Raw genomic sequence first — 6013 nt, 5'->3', positions numbered from 1 at the left:
CACCAAGTAACAAAGACATACACTTACACCAAGTAACACAGACATACACTGACACCAAGTAACAAAGACAGACACTGACACCAAGTAACAAAGACACAAACTTACACCAAGTAACACAGACATACAATGACACCAAGTATCAAAGACATACACTGATACCCAGTAACACAGACACACACTTACACCAAGTAACAAAGACATACACTTACACCAAGTAACACAGACATACACTGACACCAAGTAACAAAGACAGACACTGACACCAAGTAACAAAGACACAAACTTAAACCAAGTAACACAGACATACACTGACACCAAGTAACAAAGACATACACTGATACCCAGCAACGCAGACACACACTGACACCAAGTAACAAAGACATGCACTGATACCCAGTAACACAGACACACACTTGCTCCAAGTAACACAGACATACAATAACACCAAGTAACAAATACATGCACTGATACCCAGTAACAAAGACACAAATTTACACCAAGTAAAAAAGACAGACACTGATACCCAGTAACACAGACACACACTTACACCAAGTAACAAAGACATACACTGACACCCAGTAACACAGACACACAAGGACACCAAGTAACAAAGATACACACTTACACCAAGTAACACAGACAGACACTGACACCAAGTAACAAAGACATACACTTACACCAAGTAACAAAGACACACACTTACACCAAGTAACACAGACATACAATGACACCAAGTAACAATGACATACACTGATGCCCAGTAACACAGACAAACAAGGACACCAAGTAACAAAGACACACACTTACACCAAGTAACACAGACACACACTGACACCCAGTAACACAGACAAACACACTTACACCAAGTATTTTGACATACACTGACACCAAGTAACAAAGACATACACTGATACCCAGTAACGCAGACACACACTTACACCCAGTAAAAAAAGACATACACTGAAACCAAGTCACAAAGACTTACACTGACACCAAGTAACAAAGACATCCACTGACACCAAGTTACAAAGACACACACTTACACCAAGTAACACAGACATACACTGACACCAAGTAACAAAGACAGACAATTACACCAAGTAACAAAGACATACACTTACACCAAGTATATTGACACACACTGACACCCAGTGACAAAGACATACACTGACACCCAGTAACACAGACACACAAGGACACCAAGTAACAAAGACACACACTTACACCAAGTAACACAGACACACACTGACAGCCAGTAACACAGACAAACACACTTACACCAATTATTTTGACATACACTGACACCAAGTAACAAAGACATACACTGATACCCAGTAACGCAGACACAGACTTACTCCCAGTAAAAAAGACATACACTGAAACCAAGTCACAAAGACATACACTGATACCAAGTCACAAAGACTTGCACTGATGCCCAGTAACAAAGACACACACTGACACCAAGTAACAAAGACATACTCTTACACCAAGTAACAAAGACATACACTTACACCAAGTATCAAAGACACACATTTACACCAAGTAACACAGACATACACTGACACCAAGTAACAAAGACATACACTGATACCCAGTAATACAGGCACACACTTGGGGGGGTGGGGGCACATTGGCGCAGTGGTTAGCACCGCAGCCTCGCATCTCCAGGGACCCGGGTTTGATTCTGGGTACTGACTGTGCGGAGTTTGCAAGTTCTCCCTGTGTCTGCGTGAGTTTCCTCCCGGTGCTCCTGTTTCCTCCCACATGCCAAAGACTTGCAGGTTGATACGTTAATTGGCCATCATAAATTGCCCCTAGTATAGGTAGGTGGTAGGGAAATATATAGGGATAGGTGGGGATTTGATAGGAATACGGGATTAGTGTAGGATTAGTATAAATGGGTGGTTGATGGTCGGCACACACCCGGTGGGCCGAAGGGCCTATTTAAGTGCTGTATCTCGAAACTAAACTAAATACTGACACCTAGTGTCACAGACACACACTGACACCCAGTAACACAAACAGACACACACTGACACCCAGTAACACAGACACACACTGACACCCAGTTTAAAAGACACACACTTACACCAAGTAACACAGACATACACTGACACCAAGTAACAAAGAGATACACTGATACCCAGTAACGCAGACACACACTGACACCAAGTGACAAAGACATGCACTGATACCCAGTAACACAGACACACACTTGCTCCAAGTAACACAGACATACAATAACACCAAGTAACAAAGACATGCACTGATACCCAGTAACAAAGACACAAATTTACACCAAGTAAAAAAGACAGACACTGATACCCAGTAACACAGACACACACTTACACCAAGTAACAAAGACATACACTGACACCCAGTGACAAAGACATACACTGACACCCAGTAACACAGACACACAAGGACACCAAGCAACAAAGATACACGCTTACACCAAGTAACACAGACAGACACTGACACCAAGTAACAAAGACATACACTTACACCAAGTAACAAAGACACACGCTAACACCAAGTAACACAGACATACAATGACACCAAGTAACAATGACATACACTGATGCCCAGTAACACAGACAAACAAGGACACCAAGTAACAAAGACACACAATTACACCAAGTAACACAGACACACACTGACACCCAGTAACACAGACAAACACACTTACACCAAGTATTTTGACATACACTGACACCAAGTAACAAAGACATACACTGATACCCAGTAACGCAGACACACACTTACACCCAGTAAAAAAGACATAAACTGAAACCAAGTCACAAAGACATACACTGATACCAAGTCACAAAGACATACACTGATGCCCAGTAACAAAGACACACACTTACACCAAGTAACACAGACACACACTGACACCCAGAAACACAGACAAACACACTTACACCAAGTATTTTGACATACACTGACACCAAGTAACAAAGACATACACTGATACCCAGTAACGCAGACCCACACTTACACCAAGTAACAAAGACATACACTTACACCAAGTAACACAGACATACACTGACACCAAGTAACAAAGACAGACACTGACACCAAGTAACAAAGACACAAACTTACACCAAGTAACACAGACATACACTGACACCAAGTATCAAAGACATACACTGATACCCAGTAACACAGACACACACTTACACCAAGTAACAAAGACATACACTTACACCAAGTAACACAGACATACACTGACACCAAGTAACAAAGACAGACACTGACACCAAGTAACAAAGACACAAACTTACACCAAGTAACACAGACATACACTGACACCAAGTAACAAAGACATACACTGATACCCAGTAACGCAGACACACACTGACACCAAGTAACAAAGACATGCACTGATACCCAGTAACACAGACACACACTTGCTCCAAGTAACACAGACATACAATAACACCAAGTAACAAAGACATGCACTGATACCCAGTAACAAAGACACAAATTTACACCAAGTAAAAAAGACAGACACTGATACCCAGTAACACAGACACACGCTTACACCAAGTAACAAAGACATACACTGACACCCAGTGACAAAGACATACACTGACACCCAGTAACACAGACACACAAGGACACCAAGTAACAAAGATACACACTTACACCAAGTAACACAGACAGACACTGACACCAAGTAACAAAGACATACACTTACACCAAGCAACAAAGACACACACTTACACCAAGTAACACAGACATACAATGACACCAAGTAACAATGACATACACTGATGCCCAGTAACACAGACAAACAAGGACACCAAGTAACAAAGACACACACTTACACCAAGTAACACAGACACACACTGACACCCAGAAACACAGACAAACACACTTACACCAAGTATTTTGACATACACTGACACCAAGTAACAAAGACATACACTGATACCCAGTAACGCAGACACACACTTCCACCCAGTAGAAAAAGACATACAATGAAACCAAGTCACAAAGACATACACTGACACCAAGTAACAAAGACATCTACTGACACCAAGTTACAAAGACACACACTTACACCAAGTAACACAGACATACACTGACACCAAGTAACAAAGACAGACAATTACACCAAGTAACAAAGACATACACTTACACCAAGTATATTGACACACACTGACACCCAGTGACAAAGACATACACTGACACCCAGTAACACAGACACACAAGGTCACCAAGTAACAAAGACACACACTTACACCAAGTAACACAGACACACACTGACAGCCAGTAACACAGACAAACACACTTACACCAATTATTTTGACATACACTGACACCAAGTAACAAAGACATACACTGATACCCAGTAACGCAGACACAGACTTACTCCCAGTAAAAAAGACATACACTGAAACCAAGTCACAAAGACATACACTGATACCAAGTCACAAAGACTTACACTGATGCCCAGTAACAAAGACACTCACTGACACCAAGTAACAAAGACATACTCTTACACCAAGTAACAAAGACATACACTGACAAAAAGTAACAAAGACATACAATTACACCAAGTAACAAAGACATACACTGACACCATGTAACAAAGACATACACTGATACCCAATAACAAAGACATACACTGACACCAAGTAACAAAGACATACACTTACACCAAGTAACAGAGACATACACTGACACCAAGTAACAAAGACAGACACTGATACCAAGTAACAAAGACACAAACTTACACCAAGTAATACAGACATACTCTGACACCAAGTATCAAAGACATACAGTGACACCAAGTAACAAAGACATGCGCTTACACCAAGTAACAAAGACAGACACTGATACCCAGTAACACAGACACACATTTACACCAGGTCACAAAGACACACACTGACACCCAGTAACAAAGACAGACACTGATATCCAGTAACTCAGACACACACCTGCACCAAGTAACACGGACATACACTGACACCAAGTAACAAAGACAGACAATTACAGCAAGTAACAAAGACATACACTTACACCAAGTATTTTGACATACACTGACACCAAGTAACAAAGACATACACTGATACCCAGTAACGCAGACATACACTTACACCCAGTAAAAAAGACATACACTGACACCAAGTCACAAAGACATACACTTACACCAAGTAACAAAGACATACACTGACACAAAGTAACAAAGACATACACTTACACCAAGTGACAAAGACATACACTGACACCATGTAACAAAGACATACACTGATACCCAGTAACAAAGACAGACACTGACACCAAGTAACAAAGACATACACTTACACCAAGTAACACAGACATACACTGACACCAAGTAACAAAGACAGACACTGACACCAAGTAACAAAGACACAAACTTACACCAAGTAACACAGACATACACTGACACCAAATATCAAAGACATACACTGATACCCAGTAACACAGACACACACTTACACCAAGTAACAAAGACATACGCTTACACCAAGTAACACAGACATACACTGACACCAAGTAACAAAGACAGACACTGACACCAAGTAACAAAGACACAAACTTACACCAAGTAACACAGACACACACTGACACCAAGTAACAAAGACATACACTGATACCCAGTAACGCAGACACACACTGACACCAAGTAACAAAGACATGCACTGATACCCAGTAACACAGACACACACTTGCTCCAAGTAACACAGACATACAATAACACCAAGTAACAAAGACATGCACTGATACCCAGTAACAAAGAAACAAATTTACACCAAGTAAAAAAGACAGACACTGATACCCAGTAACACAGACACACACTTACACCAAGTAACAAAGACATACACTGACACCCAGTGACAAAGACATACACTGACACCCAGTAACACAGACACACAAGGACACCAAGTAACAAAGATACACACTTACACCAAGTAACACAGACAGACACTGACACCAAGTAACAAAGACATACACTTACACCAAGTAACAAAGACACACA

Source organism: Heterodontus francisci, unplaced genomic scaffold (assembly GCF_036365525.1).
Source record: "Heterodontus francisci isolate sHetFra1 unplaced genomic scaffold, sHetFra1.hap1 HAP1_SCAFFOLD_69, whole genome shotgun sequence".
NCBI lineage: Eukaryota > Metazoa > Chordata > Chondrichthyes > Heterodontiformes > Heterodontidae > Heterodontus > Heterodontus francisci.
This window is presented reverse-complemented; position numbering follows the sequence as displayed.